Genomic DNA, 21,551 nt, shown 5'->3' on the forward strand with positions numbered 1-21,551 from the left:
TTCGATCTGACTGTTTACAGGGAAGAGCTTTTGTAATGTGGTCAATACGGAGTGCAGGCAACATGTCAAAGGCCCGATTCATACTGTGTTTCTGACACACAATCAATATGTTTTTCTGAAGTCTGATGTGAAAACCAACTGACAGCAAAATAATATGTTTTCAATAGAGCCATGTTTAGTATTGATTGTCCATACCCTTTAGGAGGGTACCGCAACAATAACAGAAATGTACAAAATTGTCCAGACAATTGTCAATGAAGTGCAATCCCTGAAGCTGGCAATTTGAGTTGCGTACACATTGAGATTTGATCGATTCCTAAGTCAACAGATAGAAAACACGAGCATGTTGCAAGCCATCCAGCCAGAAAACACAACCATTCATTTACAGATTAATTGTTGCTATTCTTCCAGAAATAATTCGGTAGCTGCACTGTTTAATGAGCAACCAGATGCCTTGGCGAGGGGCTGATATGCATGGCAATTGTTCCTTTTCAGCAGAGATACTGTTTCTAAGGCAGGCTTTTCCACATTTCCCTTTTTTGCTCCGTCTCAAAAAATACAGTTAAAAAAAAGGTTTTATAACCAAAACATTCAAGCCAGATGTCATAACACAAAGCTGAACGGGGTCATGGGAGTTTGATTCCAAGTCAAATCAAAGAGAATCCCAGGCAAGTGTTAATGGGTAAACGACTGAATGGATTGGTCTTCATTTTGTTAGTGTGTTTTTTATGAGTGTCATTTCATTGCTATTATAAGAAAATGGTGAATGCAAAGAACTGTAATAAACAACTAATGGTACAACACTTGCAATATGAATATTGTGGTCAGATCAAAAGCTCAGTTTCTCTAGTTTCACTTTCTTTGGCTTTTGAAAAAGAAAAAGAAAACATAAGATAAGGCATAGGATATACAGAGAAGGCCCCCTTCCAAGAAAAATGTATATTTATGTCATCTTGGTATTCAAATGAATAATGTAAGTATTGATTATACCCAGAAGAGTGCCAAGAAAAAGAACAGTGTAGGAGGGAGGCAACAAAGAATCAAGGGAAGTTGGCAGAAACAGCAGACTACAGAAGTACAAGCCAAGAAGTAAAATCATCCATACTGTAGGACAGCTCGCCACCATTTTACGGGAACAGTTCACAGCAAAATGTAAATGCTGTCATCCTTACCTTAACCCCTATGTAAACTACCAAAATGTGACAACAACTGACAAAAGTAAATAAGCTCATTGAGTGTTTGTTACAGCCGCTGTTACCTGGTGCCCTTAACTCTGTTTGTGTGTGGGTATGTAAATGAGCTGTGCAGTTCCTCTGCTGTCATTGGCCGTCCCGACCTGCAACATCCGCGGTGATTGGACGGACGTCACCCAATCCCCGCCCGCTTCTGCCACGTCATCCGGGGGAGGAGTATAAAGGCCGGGCACGGACACCATTCGGGAGGCTCTGTATTGTGTGACAGATGCCTCAAGCCTCTCATTGGGATACTGCCATATTCTGTGATTCTTAGACTGCCTAGCCGTGTGTATTCTGTGCCTCGTTAGACTGCCTAGCAGTGTGTATTCTGTGCCTCGTTAGACTGCCTAGCAGTGTGTTAAGTAGGGTTTCTGCGCGAGCACACTGATTAGCAGTGTGTCGTCGTGTTCTGTGTTTAGTATAGGGTTTGTGTGTGTGTGTATTGCTTAGATCCAGGTTGCTTAGCTCCTGTAGAACAGCATTTAGGATATTGACATTGTGAAACAGCTTAGACTCAGGTTAGCTTAGCGCCTGTAGATCAGCATTTGTGAAAGTATTGCTTAGACCCCAATCACCGGTTGATCAGCAACAGCTGTGTTCCCACACAGCCTCATTCTGGTTAGTGTTTTGTTCCACTTTAGAAGTGAGGTACTTTCTTTCTTTTGTATCATATTGTGCAACTCTCTTTTGGAGTCGCCTTTTGTTAAACCAGTAACAGTTTGGCCCTTTGTTGGTGTCAAACTGTTTGTGTACATTTTTGGGTTTAACATTTTTGGTTACAAATAAACCACCGGTAACAATTACCAATTCCAAACTGGTCGTGTCGTTTCCCTTTTGTACCCCTAGCCAAGAGGAAACGTAACAGTGTTAAAGTTTGCTTAACCCTTTTATCTTGCACAAGCCATTTCCAAAAATGTAAAGATCATTTTCCATCTTTTTGAAATTGCAAACCTTTGCTTACTTAAGTCCTATTGTCTTTGAAAAGAGAGCTCTATAGTTTGTCATGACATGTGAGGATTAGGTTGGTAAAACTGTTCTGAAGAAAGTAAAACATGTACACTCCAGATATCACAAAATAATAATGGTCAAACAGACTTTATCATTTGTGGCACAGAAAGCTGTCTGGATATACTCAACTCAAACACCTTCCAGAGCTGCCATCTTTTTTTAGAGAACTTAATTTAGTTCTCACAAGTACTTGACACCTAGTATGATGCACATACTGTGACTTCAACACAACTACTTTTAGCTTTTATGACAGTTTGGATATAGTTCACATATATTTTATTTACTTTACTTATTAGGCACTCTTTACATGTTATTTTGTCAGATAAACCTGAAATGTTAACTGAAAGCAATGTGTAAACCATGGATTTTGCAAGAATTGTGTATAAAGGTCACCTTGAACACTTTTCATATGAAGTCATGCTTTATATTAAAAGGGGACCTATCATGCAAAATGCACTTTTTGATGTATTTTTACATAAATATGTGTCCCCGGTGTGTCAGGGAACTCACGCAGCGTCAGGAAATAAATCCCTCTCTCTCTTCCTCCGTACCCAAATCTCTAAAAACGGGGCTACAACAGAGCTGATCCAGATTTGCGTCTGATATGACGTAATATCGGAAATGTAGGCTGGCTTTACACCCACGGCCATATCAGAAATGTTGCTATCAGAAACAATGCCCAACTGTTTTGGACGTAATATATGGTCGGTGCATGTTTACATTAGCATCGCTAACACTCAGAGCTAACCTGTACTGGAGAGCATATGTGAAGAAGCAGGAAATAAAAAGGAACTCACCTTGTGGTATAACCGGCAAGAAAGAAAGCCTTTGAGCTCCATACTGTTTCAGAAATAGTCCTTGATAATGATATGGCGTTTCATCACCGCAGTATTTAGTTTAGACAGTAGCTGCCGGGTCCCGCATGAGCTCAGCCCCCTCCTTTCTTTTCTTTTCATCAATCTTTTTTTTTTTAAAGCTTTATACATAAAATCAGCACTTTTGAAACAGGAAGTGAAATAGAGGGATATGAGGCATGGCTAGAATGGGTGATCTGTTTGGTTTTTTGAGCAAAACACTTCATAGAATTGTTTTTAATATATTTTTATATATCTGAGACCTATGCTATTGCCTAAAAATAGCATGATAGGTGACCTTTAAAGTATAACGTTTTTGAAAGTTGCCCATACACATAGAACTGAAAAAGCACCTGCATCACTGTAACGGCCCGTCCACACAGCGGCGTACGGTGAAGCTTGCCGGCGGGCGTGTCTGAAACTCGACCAACAACCAATCACATGAATATCCCGCCCCTGACACACAAGCAGCGGTTTGATTGGCTAGAGCTTGTACTGGCATATGATTCGATTGGCTGACGCTTCTGCCGAGGCTTCAAAAATTGAACATTGCTCAACTTTTGCAGTGAGCCACGCCAGCAAAGCTCCGCGTCGCTTCCCACAATGCAGTTCGGCGAAAAGTGACGTCACCCCATTCAAAGTGAATGGTGAAGCTTTCAACGCACGCCGCTGTGTGGACGGGCCGTAAGTCAGCCGACTGACATGAATACTTTTAGAAATGCTGATAGTGTTCATGGAAAGCCTGGAAAAAGCTCCTGCATCTTAGCAATGTGATGTGTTTCTGATAAGTTACATATTATCGCAGCAACCGTATTACACTTATGCTGTTGTATTAAAATCCAATTATAAGTATGTTTAAAAAAATAGAACAGCTGAAAAAAAGAAGCCATCAGTCCACACAAATCAATCTCGTCTTCCGTTGTGCATCTTGTTGTTCTCCAAATGACAAAGAACCCAACCTTAGAGTAAACTGAATCTTTGTTTCCTTGCCAAGTGTGAATCTGAGGCGCAATTTGTTCACATCAAAGAAGAGAAGAGAAACCCTGACTCATTCCACTGTGTTGCACATTGTTACCGTAGAAAGGGAAGAGGGGTGAAATACTCACTCCTCCTAATTGGATGTAATAGCTAGAGGGAATTTGGCCTCAGGGAGGGGGAAATGAGAGGAGATGTTTAGAGAGGGCTGAAAATGCTAAACATCCATGGAAGCGCAGAAAGACAGACAGTGTGGTTCTTAGTACAAACACAGCCTCAGAAACAGCACCATAAAGTTAGGGCACAAAGACAACAAAAAAATGAACATGCTGGAATGTGGACGCGAACTAAAAGGCGCCAGAGGAGAAAAAGGACTACATAAAACAGATGAAATGGTTGTTGATAACAGCTGGTTCTTAGGCTATGAAAGCATTTGGGAGGACCTAGTCCAGAGAGGAGAGATCTAAGTCAGCGTGGCAGGGACATTTCGAAGATGAAAGAAATCTTTGGTGCTCCGTTGAAGTCCGTCAATTGCTGATGGCAGTCCTTTAAACTCTCCCCCTCATTGAGTTTAGGGGATTTTTACAGCTAGTGGAACTGAGGCAGAATGGGCCCATATTCGTATTTAAAGCGGTCAAACCACCAGTGATTTCCTCCTTTCAAACAGATCAAAATCTAACGGCTTGGTCAGTCCAGCATTTCTCTGCTTTTGAATATCAGCAATCAGTCATTTTGATCATTACTGCTCAATCAATCTGTGCAGCTTTTTCGTTGAGATTTCCACTTTGTGTACTTTCACATGAGAATTTGAGCCGTTGACCAAGTGATGTCAACTGTCTTGACAATACGGACTGTCAAGAGAGTTCAAATTGTATTTAACAACAACATGTGATACTTTGATACTTCAATTTGATTTATTGCTACAATGTCAGGACCAGAAATTGCTCTTTGGCATAGTAGTCAGTCAGATCAGTGTTGGGCAAGTTACTTTTAAAAAGTAACTAGTAATAGTTATAGTTACTGCTCTCAAAAAAGTAACTAGTTACTTTTTAGTTACTCAATTATAAAAGTAACTAAAGTGTTTGTGTTGTTCTGTGGCACAGTGAGAGAAAAGACAACTCCCCATTGTAGCAATTATCATTATGAAATGTATTGGAACAATAAAACACAAAAGATATGTTTAGACATTTTGACAGGCATCTTTATTGTAGCCTCAACAATCAAGTGGACAATGCTTTCTGTCCTGCACACAGTTTACATTTGACCGTAATATTTTTTGCATCCTTTATCCCCACAAATTGAAATAGTGGTTATATCTCCAAGTTGTAAATGCGCTGCTGCTCTCGCTGATACTTGGATCTGCCATAGTGTGTGTGTGTGCTGGTGGTGGGTGTTGCCGTGTATGTGTGTGTGTTAGCAAGTGTTTGTGTGTCTGTGTATTTTCCCCATAAGCCAAGACCCGCCCAACTCTGTCTCTGATTGGCTTACCCTGAAATGTTACCCCGCGTTAACCAATCATCACTCCTCTCTGGTCACTCTCACTTTTCCATGGTACTGTGAGAGGACATCATTGTATTCGCATGTAAGTTACATCCGCAGGGAGATTCGGTTCAGTTGGATCACATAATGTAACGCAGTAACGCACCCATTTAAATCACAGTAACTATAACGGCGTTACTGAATGGGAATAGGTAACTAGTAACGTTATTAGTTACCGCAAAAGGTAGTTGCGTTACAGTAACATCAACACTGGTCATGATACACTTATTTTGCTTCGCTTTGGGCAGAGCCAAGCAAGCAGACTCCCTCCGTTTCCAGTCTTTTTGCTAAGCTTTGCTAAATGACTGCCGGCAGTATTAACCAAAATGTCAAACTATTTGTTCAACTTATTTCCAGATAGATACACAGACTGCAAGTACTGACAATGTCATTGATCTTCCGGTACCATCTTGGTAGCCTTTATGCAAAGTAAAGGCAACATGCATGAAAGGATCCTTTGTTTAAACTCCAATACCTCTCCCTACAATGCATGATATGATATAAGGTCTAGGAAAGCCTAAACCAAAACCTACAGCGGCTGTGGTCCAGGCTCCGCAGCCATAATAAGCATAGAGTGGTTAAGATTTGGTTACTGTGAGGTAACAGGCTTCAACCAACATAATCATCATCTCAAAGGCTTGCACACACACGCACTTCTCTTTGGAGTCCTTGTCTCAAAAACAACTTATGTTACCACAAAAGCGTCCAACCATAGCACTCAAAGGAGTGGAAATCTGTCTTCCCCAGCCAGAGGTATCCTACCCTCTAAGGTCTGGCTAAGCCCAAACCACTTTCTCTGAGAAATGCTTTTAATCGTTTGAGACCACCTCCGCTGCTCCTCTGACTTCATACTGGGACTAAACCACATTTACTTTTCAAACCGTCGGTGCTGAGATATATTCCCACAGGGGTTCTAAATTCCAGATAAGACCATCAAGGCTAAAGTGTGTGGTGTGGTTAAGACCTAAACTGTGCTCAGAGAAAAATTAAATAACTGAGCAGTTTGAAGGGAGGGTTAAATGCAAATAAACAATCAGAAATTCCCAGCAAGCTTGTTTCTTTTTCTTTAGTGTAAAGTCTCCTTTCTTGTTAGGAGTAAGCCTGTCCCCCATTCTGCCCTCTATTGCTCTCATTACTGCATCAGCAATCTATAAGCCCTGCAGAGGTGCACAGAGGGCTTTCATCTGAGGGGAAGATCGATACCCCTCCTCATCATGGGCCAGGGGCAGCGAGGATGCACTCAGCACTGTGTCTAGAGGGTTCCCCAGATTTTGTAGCAACCTGGGACCGAGGACTGAGGGTTTATCAGGTGAAACCATCACCTGTGTACAGTATGAACCATGAAGTCACTATGGAATGCTTCGGTTCCAAAACTATAGGGATATTTGAAAAGCAAGGGCTTTACGATCTTAACGGACATAAGGTAATTACAAGGGATATTATGCCAGGCAGCCATTATAGATCACTCTAAAAAAACACAATCAAATGCAGTAGCACCAGCTTATATAAGTGTTGCAGAGTTAATACTTAACTACCTGCTAATATAACCCCTTTTTATGAATGCCTAAAAGTAGTAAAAACAAATTATTTGGTAACGTTTGGCTATCAAACTAGACGGGGCAAAGCACAAAAGTCCCAACCCAGCAGTTATGGCACAAAACACTGTACCTACATTTGTGGTTACCTATATCTTTAGACCAAAAGAGTAGTTTATTTGTATGATCCTCATAATAAGATATATAATTATAACACCTCAAACCTTTGACCAAAAACTGATATATTTCACATTTTAAAATATAAATTAAAAAGTACAAGATAATGAAGGAAAGTTGTAAGCATAAACATGCCTTTGGATTATCTCAATTACATTTATCTTTAAATACTTATGTTATCTTTAATGAAACATCCTATTGTAGCAAAAAGTAATTAGCCAATACAAATGAGTCTTTTAATCAAAGACTGGCAGAGAAACATAAAATTCAAGGCCTTATGATGGATTATATCAATTAACATAACTTATAAGCGTCATATCTTAGGTTATGGTCATTAAAGCACATAAATATTTAACTTGATTCACAATATTCTTTTCAATAATGCCATTGCATGAAGAGAGTAATGGATCCTTGGAAATGCGCCGACATTCGATTTGAAATGGTTACGGTGATCAGATCATTTTGTCGTATTTAAACAGAACAGGGATGTGTTTAATTTAGAGAATAAGCAGTATTGCATTGTAGTGTTATGCCACTACATACATGTCCTTGCAAGTGTCTCTTAAAACCTACTGTCTATAGTAGCGTACTATAATAGTTCTTGTACCCTGCAAAGAAAATTGTGCGATGAGTTTCTGGTTAAGAAAACACCTAATTTAACCGTACAGCAGAGACAGACTCAGTACGACTGACCCCTCCTTACTGCTAACATCCACTGGACAGCTGAGCTGGTGCCTGAGTTTTGAAACATGGCACTGTGCGTGTCTCTGCCCCCACCCCCTCACTTCTCTGCACGCTCATTACAGATGTCCTAGTTTGCTCGTGAGCCAAGAGAGCCTTGCTAGCCTCATTACAAACTTGGAAAACCTCCCATCTTTTGTGCCCTTTTTTCCATACAAGATCTCCCACACTCATGCTTGTATCCCATAAGTGGAATAAAAAGGTTCATCAAACATGTATAAAGAAGTGGAGCGAACATCTAATCTGAATTTTTGCAGTAACGTGGTGAACGGGAAGGTATCTGCGATGGAGAGCGCTTGTGCAGATTAACAGGCAAGGAGAGAAAAAGATGGGTGAGGGGAAAAAGCCTTTTGCTTGAAAACTGTGTCACTAATTCAGAGGATTAATGCATATTCAACAGCACATGAAGGCATTTCTGTGACCCTGTTCGTTAAATGTTTACCTCATTAGCACTCTTGTTGTCTTGATGTTTTGAAGGGAAATTATGCCACACAAATACTCTGACGGAGCAACTCTGATTCAAAATTCACAAAGGATCCACTGGCAAATTAAAATGTTTTGTCTTTTCGTGTGTGTATGAGAGACAGAGAGACAAAGAATAATCATTTTGATAAAGCCAGGACAACCATTCAATTTAATATAGTGTCCTTAATATCATGTATTTATTTGCAAAGGAAACATTTTGGGAAATATGGTTATTCGCTTGACCAGTTTTAGACATGAGAGTGGAACCAAGCTTCTGATCAGCCTCTCCTACATGAAGCTAAAGCCATGTGCCACTTAGCATAGCTTATAGCATGAAGATTGGACATAAAGGGAAACAACTATCAGGGCTATCTTCTAAAAAAATATTTTAAAAAATGTGCTTACCAGCATCCAGCTCACTAATTGTCACGTTAAAAGTCATCCTGAATGTCAACCAAATAATATAACCTAAATATACATCATCACACACCACAGCTGCCATCTAAATTCATTTCAGGTACAGTGGTTTTCGAAAGAGAAGTTATGGTCACCTTTACAGCTAACAAACGCTGGCCCACTCTTTCTCTACGACTGAGGCAGAGAGAAGGCAGGTTAAGGTCAAGCTAGCTATTCAAACTGTGAAGAAATAAAACAAAGAAAGCTGCATTCGATGTTGCTTAAATGCATGTTTGAAGTACAAGAAGAAGTATTAACAAAAACATCTTTCGATCCTTGTTCCATTCATACTTAACACTCACTGGCCTAAGCTGTGCATTGTGTGTGCTGAAGAGGGCAGGCCCTGACAAATTGAATTTCTTCATCCCCCTTTCTCCTTGGTCAGTGAATTGGATGTAGCAGGAACAACTTCTGTGTTGAGCAAGACAAGACTCAGCGTACAGTGGCTTTACGATGATGAACAGTCACGGTTGATTGTTGGACATCAAAATGTTAAAAGCAATTTTTCAGTGATTAGTTTACGTCTCCTTGAATCAACACTCAGTCCCGTTCAGTTGTGTAAGCAAAACTGAGCAGAAGACTGCAACTCAAATATCACCGGCTGTACACACACCATAGAAAGGAGTAACTAACAGAACAGCATACTCAAACACTGGCCTCAGGCGCAAATAGACCGGCGTGCATTTACAAAATGAGCATGTACAACAATCAAACAATTCAATACAAATCCAATACACAGCGAGTATTTGTATGCATACCATCATGGCCAATCTTTGCCCAGCTGCAGCAGCTGCATTATAATCGTGGTTTGATGTGCTATAATTATAACTTCTAGAATATGTGTGCGAGACTGCGAGGGTTTGCGAGAGAGGCAGACAAACAGAGAGATGGAGACAGAGAGGGAGGGTGAGATATCCCACAAAGATTTCTCCTCATTGCTTTGAACCTGGTTAAAAATACACTCAGTGATTTAAAAATGTTAACCACTAATTTAACTTGTCAGAAACGTCACAGGTTCAACACTAAACACAGGAAAAGATCTAGAAGCACGTTGTTCACGCACTTCAGTAGGACTTTGCCTGCATCTGCAGTGCAGCAACCACCTGGAACAGCATTGACAGGCTACAAAGATCATACTGGTATATTTCATACCTCGAACACTGGTGAATTATACAGAGACCACACTGTCGAACCAGCTGGCTCAGAAGCAAAGACAATGCTCAACATGGTGAAGGATGTCAGAGGAATTAACTTGGAAACTAAAGGAAATGGGAGCAATACTTTTTATAAATAAACATTTAAAGACATTGATAATTAAACCTAAACAGGACTGATGTTCTTTGAAAGATTAGGTAGTTTGTTTCAAGTTAAGTAAATATCATTGAATGTCAATCCAAAGAAGGATATAGTTAAACATATTTTCCTTTCTATGTATTGTCTTTGCTTTATCTTTCCTTTCAATGTTTATGCAGAGCAATAGTGACAAATCCAATGGTGTGCCTATTTAGCGCAAAACTGTGAAGTCACAAATACTCTATAAGATATCTATTGATTCGGCTCGATTTAACCCATCATTTAAAAACACAGCACTACTGTAGTTCTGTGTTTAAATTTCAGTAATTCATTAATTATGATGTAGTACATCATAATTAATGAATTACTGAAATGTGTCAAATAAACCTCAGGCTCCTGATGATGACTTTGATGACACACGTTCAGAGTACCAGCGTGTCTGCTTTACCCTTGGGCGGTCCATAGAGAGGAAAAACACAAATCCAACCAATCATAGTAGTGTTAAATGGTTGATGAAAATGTGTACCAAAACACAGTATCATCTCTAATATATAATAATAAGATATATTTATTCCGAATGAATGCAACATTAGTTTACCTGGTGTCCCTGTAAATACATCAAATGACATGACCTGGTATAAACTTCTCCTATTGTTTGATTTGTCTTCATTGCGCTAAAGTCAAAAGAGGGTTAAACCAAGCTTACACTTTTTGTCTGTAAGCCATTTGCCACTCCTTGTCTTTCTGAGCTCATCTGAGTGACTAAGAGCTGCCTTGTTGCTGGATGTTGCTGCCTCAGACATGTTTCAATTTATTTGGACTTCTGTCGGCCCATGATTGCCCCTGAAAAGATTTTGGAGGAGAAAGCAATCCAATCATCAGTTCCATACCTGTAGCAATTACCAAAATGGTGCAACTTGTTGCAACCCTTTCACTCTTTTGTAAGTGACAATGAATGGCAGTTTTCTAATGGGCTTTACTTTGAAGTTTGAAGGTGAGTGGTTGTTGTTCATTGAACTTCACAATAAAAGGCATTTGACCATCATGGCTCTCAGCTCTCAGCTCCACCCCGCCTGGTACACACACACCGAGTGACATCTAAAAACATCTGCTCAAGATATTTCCCTGTTTTCAAAAAGACAGTTTGTTTCTCAATGGCAGGCATTTCATTCATACCCTCAAATAACCTTCCTAAAAAACTGGGCAGAAATGCAGGGTGGTTTGTTCATATTTGAGTTGAAGAACATATCCCTTTTAACAATACTTTTTAACAGTTAGACTCCTTTGTTGTTCTAAATCACTCACATATTCCCTTTGTTGGCATCTAGCGCAATTTAGTGTAAAAACTGAATGGCTGACATGATAAATAAAGGGATATTGTTTTTGTTTTTCGGCAAATGAGTGAAGTATAGATGCACATCCATGCTGTGCTTAAGAGCCAGAATTGCTGCCTAGACTTTGTGTGATGACATTTCTGGGTTACTTCTCCCAGCTTCAAGCATACACACCCACACACACTCTCACACACACACACAACACATCATCCTCAGTACAGGTATGGACATAATCTAATATATAATATGATATAAGTTAAAATGCTGTAAACTTGAGAGGGGAAATATCTGAGAATGAGATGAGATGCACAAATAAATACTAAACAAAGTAGGGAGACATTCATTTGAAAATTATGTCAATGCTTTAAGGATTGTATTTTATTTTTGTTTCACTTTAAGTTACAAGATATAATCAGAACAATTGAAGGATGGATAGAAAAGACAATAGTAATAGATTTGTCACCTGGCACAATAAAGTGTGAGACTTTAGCTTCGGGGACATTCATTGTGACATCGGGCCATAACATATAAAAGTATGCTTCTGGATTAAGAATAAGCCCATATCTCCGCAGGGCATGTTGGAAGTAAAGACTTAAGCCACCTCCATATCTGATCTCAACAAAGTAGATTGAGTTGAGTGTGCCTATCAGAGATACTATATCTAACCAAAGCTAAGCTCATTATTACTTTAACTCCTCAATCTTAAATTGACTTAGGCAAGCTTAACTTCAGACTTCAGCAATTCAAGTTTGCTTGTTCAATAAATGTGGGCACAAATATCACAACTTTGTGTTTAATGAAAAAACGTACCAACACAATATTTTCCCATTACAAACTGAGCATTCGAATGGATGGCCTACAGACAACTGAAAGTAGTTTACAGACACAATATCAGGAGCCAGACTTGGAGAGAAGGGAAAACTATATAAATTACGAGGATAAAAGGCATTCATATCCTCAAACAGAGCAGATATTACAATGTGAGAATGTGTCAGGAGCTTGCTTTTTGTGTTATAATAAAACATTCAAAGATCTATGCGTCATTCATCCGTACGTGTAAAAGCTTTAAAGTCTGAAATATGACATTTTGTTTTTAATCTCATTGTCTTAAAGCTTTAATCTTACAAAAGAGCTTAAACAGGCTGGATCAACTCCTCAGACATACAGGCTGCTGCAGTTCTGCACTTAATCCAAAATAATGTATTCTGCGTATATTGATCTGCTGAGAAAAGGTGGACTCTTTCACTCATGGCCAGCATTGATACTGAAAGGTTGATGCCGCTCTGGCACTCTCCTGGCAAAGCAATGGGTGCTTTTGAGCATATCTACTCCAACGTAAATACAAAAATTGTGCTTGGCTAGGAATGCAGTGAAAATCCACCCTGATGCTTGTCAGTGAGCTTTACACACACACACACACACACACACACACACACACACACACACACACACACACACACACACACACACACACACACACACACACACACACACACACACACACCACACACACACACACACACACACACACACACACACACACACACACACACACACACACACACACACACACACACACACACACACACACACACACACACACACACACACACACACACACACACACACACACACACACACACACACACACACACACACACACACACACACACACACACACACACACACACACACACACACACACACACACACACACACACACACACACACACACACACACACACACACACACACACACACACACACACACACACACACACACACACACACACACACACACACCACACACACACACACACACACCACACACACACACACACACACACACACACACACACACACACACACACACACACACACACACACACACACACACACACACACACACAATGTGTTTAAAGGCAGGTGTTTGAAAAACTAAATAAGTTAAAAAGCCAAAGAGATTATATGGTAATTATATGGCCTTATTGTTGTTGCAGCCTGCAAGCTTCCACTTAAAATGCTTTTGTTTGACAGTAAACATATCTATTTATTTAATACTACTGTAGCTAAATTATATTGAAAATACAGTGCAGCTGAAATGTAGCCTGTTTTGCATTTGCAAATAAACAGGCAGGCAGACAGAGGGGGTGGGAGGATGGATTAAAAGCAACTACACCGTTAACATGTACAGAGCATTATGACATGTTTAGTTTCCCATTCAAGTAAAAGGGAGAGAGTGGGGATAAGGAAAGCATCTTAGGAACACGGCTAATATAAAGTTAGCTTGACTGTAGGGCTGGAAGGTCAACGATTAATCGATTTTAAATCGAAATCGCGATTTAAAAAAAAATGTTTACATGTTTTCTTTTTTTTTCTTGTGTGTCAGTCATCCACACCAATCAGAAGTGCTGTGCTCCACATGTACCAGCCATTGTTCACCAATCAGAAGTGGCCTATGATAGAAGGTGATAGACAGATTGATCCAATCACCTGCCAAGTATTTTTGAAAGTGCCTGCCCTTTCCAAATGGCTTCCAATGGAGCTTTCCTAGATGGTTTGGTGAAACAAAGCATCTGAGTCAGGTTAGTAATGCTCCAACACATGTTTTACATCTATTACAGGGTGAATCTTAAACTGAAGCTTGACTTTAAAGCAACCCAACGGAAGTTTCATGTAAGTTTAGTTCTTTCACTCGTAGCTCGGGGTGCTAGAGACGGGAGCATGTTGATGCGACCTTCCTAGCCGGAGATATGGCCGCATTTTACAATAAATTTCCGTTGGGTCGCTTAAAAACAAATATCGCAAATCAAATCGCAATCGCAATATTTGTCAGAAAAATCGTGCAGCCCTATTTAACTGTATCTCAGATTAAGGGCTTACAATGATTGATGATCATGATGGCAGGCTACTGTGTGGATGGTAGTGAAGTCTAAATGATGTAATGTTTTCTGATGCAATTAGCACAATGCATTCTTTTACCTCAAAGGTTTTAGAAAAAAATAAGCTTCATTACAATCTAGCTGAATGCAAATCATTGCTACTTTATAGGCATTATTAAGGCATTGCAGTGTTGACACTTTAAGTGAATGCGAACCCATGTTTGTTTGTATGTGAACTCATTAAGTTCAAATCAGTAGATTACTCTGGCCTCTTTATGAAGCCATAGCACACAACTCTATATGTTTATATTGCATATGAAAATAAGTGAGAATTAGCTGCGACCCACGGCAGCCATTTCCCGGGGTGCAGTCAGAAGCTTATATGTGAACATTACATTAAAGAGAGTAAAGTAAAAGTGTTCACACTGGAACAGTATAGTCATTAAACCACTGTTCTGCCACTAACAGCTTCTGTGCAGCATTGTTGAAAAGTGTGCTGTACTCTATGATATTAAACCTGTAACTGTTATATGTTCCATGATGAAAAAGATTCGTCAAAACAACAATGTAAGGCCAGCTGTACCATACAATTACATTATCTACTTCAGGCTAGATGTGTTCTGTCTGGATAACTTTTGATGGCTTTTCTTTGTGGTGAGTCAGGAAAGTAGTGAGCTTCAGCAAACTCACAAACAATCCCATACAATATGTTACAGTTCATTTAAAAAAGACATCATATAACTTCATGATCTGCAATGTTTTTGACACACACAAGCGCACACTGTGAGCCTGCACTGTGGGCCAGCTTGTGCCTCCAAAACTTGAGTCATTAATCTCGACCCAGTGGGATTACTTAAAACCAGCATGTGGTCCTTTGAATGCTCAAACTTCGAGAGGATGTTCTGCTGCTTGTTCTTAGCTTTAAAAAAAAAAAAGTGAAGTAGACTCAACATGAAATGACACTACAAATGAAAAACTGTTATAATCTCTTTACTGTTCCAGAGAGCCTTTTTTTTCCTGGCGCAGTCACGGCCTGGATTCGACACTGGCATTATTAGTATGCTAAGATGATCACTGCTTATGCCAGCCTTCATACTGTTACATGCTGCTTTTGGTAATTTCTAGACCTTTAACATTTCTGGGAACATTTACAATCAATGTTTCCAGAGTTTTGTGAATAGACACAGGCAATACCTAGTGTGAAAAAAGACTAACTTAACTGCAGATCAGGCTTTGAGTATGTCTTATTAACACATTTAGTTTTCAATGTCTGACAAAATGAAGAGTTATTAAGCCTCAATTCACCTAGAAAATCTAAAATTGGCCCAAAACCACAGTACCTCGTCTACACCAGTATTTGAGCTAAGTTATATCATCATGATTAGTCAGGTAATACACAATACGATCAAGTAGTTTCTGTCTGAAAGATTATACAAGTATGTAATGACTCAAAAAACGTATTTTACCATTGTGCTGCATTCTTATCTCAGGACCATGTTCTTAGTGTGTGTCCTTGAAACCTCTGTAACTGTTTCTCTCATACCCTCCCAATAAGTCAAGTAAAAAAATGTAGGCAGGACAAGACAGCAAAGACAAATATAATCAAAATCCATTAAAATGTCGACATGGGAGACAAATTAACTCTCCTTTGACTATTAATTGGATTAAAGAACGTCTGCAGTGACAATTAATAACCCAATCATGTCCCGTCAACATGAAAAAAAACACTAAGTCAGAAGCCATTGTTAAAACAGCAACAGGAGGAGGCTTTGTGGAAAGATTGATTCCCATGTTGTGATATCCCATGTGTAATTTCCTTGTGTGTAGGTTGTCTTCCAATGAGTTGCTTTCAGTCCTTTGCTTATCGTGTCTGCTGATCCGACAGAGGTCTGACCTCTCTCGACTGATTGAAGACTGCGCCATTTAAAACCGTGAAGGGCATTTTTACAAGGCATTGTTGTTAAAGTCACCTGTACATCTACCATAACCTTCAGTGGCTAGTAAATGTAATGAATGTTTAGATAGACTTTTATATTCTGCATGCATTTCGGGAAAGCATTTTCTATTAGTATTCCCACCATAACAAAAGCCCTATTTGTTGAACTGCACAGTGGAAAGCAGACATAAAAGTGTTTAATTTAAAGGGGACCTATCATGCAAAATGCACTTTAGTACATCTTTTATACATGAATATGTGTCCCCGGTGAGTCAGGGAACTCACCAAGTGTCAGAAAACACAACCCTCTCTCTTTTCCTCCATACCCAAATCTCTAAAAACGGGGCTGCAACGGATCTGATACAGACTGATACAGAATTGAAAATGCTGTGACGTCAGAAACGAGGAGCTCCGCATATATGGGCAACTCTCCACCTATCAGGGGAATGGGGGGGTTGGGCCACGGCCGGCCATTGCCGCATGAAAGCGCTGGAGACGCTGTAGTACCAGTGTGCGAAAAAGTACACGTCCCACCGTCCGGGACGTGTTATTTACAATATCGGACAAGTAGATCTTTCAATTGACTTGTCCGGCGGACAAGTGACGTTTTTCGCCCTGATTTATTGACAAATTATTGATAAATTCAGTTTACAAAAGGCAGAACTCATCCGCAAATTGTCCGTGTCCGCCATTGTTCGTTTAGAAATGTTAGTTTCGGTTCTGCTTGTCGATTCCTAAGGAAATGCATCTCGCCGCTTTCTGTACAGTTAGGCGGGGCGGGGCGGGGCGGGACCATGGATGTATAATAAGTGGCAGGGTTGGGAAGCAAAACTCGGTTCCGAGTAGGAACAAATAACAATTGCATCAATCCCGGGACCGGACAATTGTTATTTGAGTTGTGAGGACAGGAGGCGAGGCCGAGCCCCGCGGACTGCAGCTCTCTCTATGCTCGGTATCAGCTGATCGCTGCACGGTGCAGCTCAGCGTCTCTCTCTCTCTCTTTCTACACACAGAGGATCCGCTGCCCGTTTAACAGCCTCATCTTTGTCAAACTTTCTTATGTTCTTTCTCTAACACATAATGAAGGTTATTAAGCGTTTTAGCTCCTGTGTTGTTAATATTGACCGAATGACCGCCATTTCCTTTATGAAGTGAAGCAGCCTCCCTGTCTGTGTCCTCGCGCTGTCCTCACATCCCCGGACCCCCAGACTCGGAGGAGCACAGGGATGTCAGTATTGTTTATGAAGCAGGGTATAGAAAGTACATTATTGAAATGAAAATACTATTTATTTACTTTTACAAACAGTGAGCAGCTGCAGCATGTGTATTGCAGGACATGTGTAAGCGTCTTTGAGTTTTAGAAAAGCGCTAGGCCTATAGTCTATAAATATAATGTATTATTATTATTATTAGGCCTATGTGTTGGACATGTGTGGTTGGACTCTGTCTCACAGGCAGGTTGCAGCATGTGTGTTGCAGGACATGTGTTGGACACACAGACTGTGTGGTTGGACTCTGTCTCACAGGCAGGTTGCAGTGTAACATCAGAGGAGACTGGGCCAATTGTGCATTCTCAAACTGCACCACTTAGAACTAACTAAACAATGCAGAGATTATTTTTATATAATTGTATTCAATAACCGTAAGAAATTAAATAGTATGAAGTGATTTGTAAATAGGAATACAGATTTGACTTAATGTTTTCATAAATATATTTTTCTCCCAGTTTGTCATGGGACTTATTTTTACCCTCTTAAGAACCGGAATCGAGAACCGAAAATAACTGGAATCGAAAAGCAGAACCGGAATCGTTCAAATCCAAATGATACCCAACCCTATGTGTGATGCAGTAAAATCTTACCGCTCACTTACGTTAGCGGTGTCGTAAAAAACGTGGGAAAATGTAAAATACGATGATGAAGAAGAAGATTCCAGTGGCCCCAATTTATGTCCATTCTGGACAAGTGAAAAATGTATTCGGACAAGTAAATTGCCAAACTCACTTGTCCATGGACAAGTACTCTCTAAAAACTTTTTCTCACACTGAGTACATATGCCAGGCCTGTAAGTGGGTAACGGCCCGTCCACACTACAGCGTCTGCAGCGTCGACAGCTTCAATCTGCCCATTCACTTTGAATGGGGTGACGTCACGTTGCCGCTTTTTTTCGCCGAACTGAATTGTGGGTAGCAGAGCGGTCCGTCTCCGGCGTCTCAGGCGACAGAAGTTGAACAATGTTCAGTTGAACAATGTTCAACTTCTGACGCCGGAGTAGCCAGCGCCAGCCAATCAAATCCCGTTTCGGAAAATCTGACAGCTCAAGCCGTAGCCAATCAAACCGCGTCTAAGCTGGGAGAGATATCCCGCCGTTCATTTCTATATTTCAAAAAAAGATGGAGGAGAAACTAATTATCGCCGTAGCAATCACCCGGTTTTGTATGAGCAGACCCTCTTCACCTACCGGGATACAAACCGGAGGAACCAGGCATGGAGGGAGGTGGCAGAGACAGTGGGTGAAACTGGTAGGTTTTCGCCTGTTTGGGGAGTTTATATATATATATATATATATATTGCTCGCATAAAATCCCCGGGGGTTTTTGCTTTGTATGTCGGGGGCGGGAGATTCATGTGATTGGTTGTTGGTTGTGTTGCTTGAATAACATCCCCAAGCTTCAGACACGCCCAGCTCCAAGCTTTTTTTGAAGCTGTAGTGTGGACGCTCCGTAAGGGTATATACAGGGTCTTTAAAAGCGGTGGTGAAAAAGTTTCTGTTTTTTATTCCTATTTGTCCAAGATGATTTTTTGACATGCTTTACTGGAGTAAAAAACTAGTGAAAATAACATATTTAGAATTGGTGGCATTTCATTTCCTTCAACTCAAATGGTGAAAAAAACGAATTCCTTTTTTCTCTTCCTTTCAAACAACCACCTCAGTTCAACTCTATGCAAAATATGACAGAAATACCACAGAAATGTATCAAAAATATAAAGAAGAAGAAGAAATATCCCCTCATAAATATGGTGAGGTATATGGCACACATAAGCAGATCATGTGGGCTCTGAGGTCTGTCCCCTACTGTAGGCAGGGCTGGAAAGAGCAAATAGAGCGAAATGAGGCATGGCTAAAATGCATGATCTGTTTGGTATTTTGAAAAAAAAACTTCACAGACATGTTTTATATAGGTATGGCCCTACAATATATTGTTCAAATATAGCATGATAGGTCCACTTTAAAGTAAACCAAGCACAATTCAAAAACTAACTGAGTTGTTTAATTCATTAAATATCCTAAGGGTTAGAAATATATTTATAAAATGCATTTTTCAGGACTTATATTCTTGATTAAATGTTTGATCTAAAAGAAAAATGTGAAATGTCCCAAAGCTAGAAAATACAACTGTGTATTTAGATTGATGAAAAAGCAGTCAATTATCACATTTGAGAAGCTTTCACCAGCAAATGTTTGGGAAATGTGTTAAGTATGACACATATGATGAATCAATTATGATATTATTATGATTTGGTTGAACAGATCAGACAATGGGTGTGATCTATAAAAGAAAAACACCTTCAGCAAATGCAAAACTGATTCGTAATGTAACAGTGAGAGAAATCTATCTCATTTTCTGTTGTTTGATCATTCATCAGCTAATTGCTTCAGCTCTTGCCAATACTGTACTGCTGCAGCAATTTGTTTACATATCTGAGGTCATATATCTGCAGCGATCAATACATTATATAATGTATATCAATACATTATATAATGTATTGATCGCTGATAATAATAATAATTATAGCCCAGTGTGCATGGAAAATGTAAATTAGTTAGTTTACATCTATCGAATTTTGTTCATCCAAATGTACAATATGTCATTAATGTTATAGCACAAATTATAAAGTGTCGAAAATGTGCAGTTTGTTAGCAGGACAAAAACTAAAGATCCAATCTAAACCCATTTATCCTAGAAATCACAACGTTTCTACATCAGTGCTTTGTGTTTGACCAACTGAACAATTAAACTCATTCAATTGTGTTTAGCGAGTTAAATCTTTGAGCGAAATGAACAGTGACCAACAATATTAACACTAATCAGGATTCCCCAATAGCATGCAGTCCCATTACCCCCTCCAGATGGCTGTCCATTTGCCTAAAAGACTATACGTGTGCAGCCATTATAACAAGATTGAGACTCAAATTAAGATGCATAAAATGCATTAATACTGACTCTCTAAACAGGCACAAAAGCATCTTAGAGAGCCCAGTGGTGCAGTCATGTGCTTTGTTCAGGCGGACAGGCTGAATCCCAAACAATGTGTGAGAGCCAGCACCAGTAACCAACTGGAGGAAGTGATGTATTGCACACTGACTTGGAACAATGCAGCCTGTTTTACCTGAAGGCGAATGTTTCTACCCCATCAATTTGTTTCAGTGGACAGAGGCACCCTGTGACATTCTCAATAGATTGTCTGTTAGCAGCTGTTGCTGAAGACACCTGCTACTTTTCAGCAACGAGGCAATGCAAGGAAATTCTGCCAATACATCTAATCATCACTATGCATTATTTATGATGGGGATTTCAATGCTGTTGGACCTTTTGATTCCTGTCCAGTCTATCTCTCTTTCGGTTTGAAAAAGAACAATTGTGCTGCTAAAATAGCTGCCAACGTGATAAGGATAGTTATAAGGATGCTCAAAAACAGATCAAAATATGTTAGCACCCTACATATAACCCCATCTTCTCCTAAAAACAGCTGTACTCAGTTAAGAAACAGATGGAGAAAAATCCCTTTACAATACAACAAATATAACCAGGATATGATTACTTGAGGGACAAGTGCAGGGTGTATTTATAACTCACTGAGCCTTGAAACAAGTCGACCCACGGCACCACAGCTCTGTTTTACCTCGGCTTTCATTATGCCAGCCTAGCGGGGAGTATAATATCTTCTAGCAGCTGATTCTGAGTTGACACTGCAATGCTTAAGGAGCCTTAGAAACTCTGCCTTAAGGCACACTCCTGGTGGGGAGACTGAGGTCTGTCTGACATGTGTGACTCCTGAGGCGAGCATGTGGCTAAATGAATAGAGACAGGACGGATGGCATGACCTACTTCCATAAGGG

The 21,551-nt window shown here is 39.9% G+C and overlaps 1 protein-coding gene across 2 annotated transcripts in view; it reads right to left on the bottom strand.

Annotated features, from left to right (window-relative positions):
* Positions 1 to 21,551, bottom strand: part of LOC117549697 (EGF-like repeat and discoidin I-like domain-containing protein 3) — a 113,988-nt gene that overhangs the window by 91,148 nt on the left and 1,289 nt on the right. The window lies entirely within an intron of this gene.

This window comes from Gymnodraco acuticeps, unplaced genomic scaffold (genome assembly GCF_902827175.1).
Source record: "Gymnodraco acuticeps unplaced genomic scaffold, fGymAcu1.1, whole genome shotgun sequence".
Lineage (NCBI taxonomy): Eukaryota > Metazoa > Chordata > Actinopteri > Perciformes > Bathydraconidae > Gymnodraco > Gymnodraco acuticeps.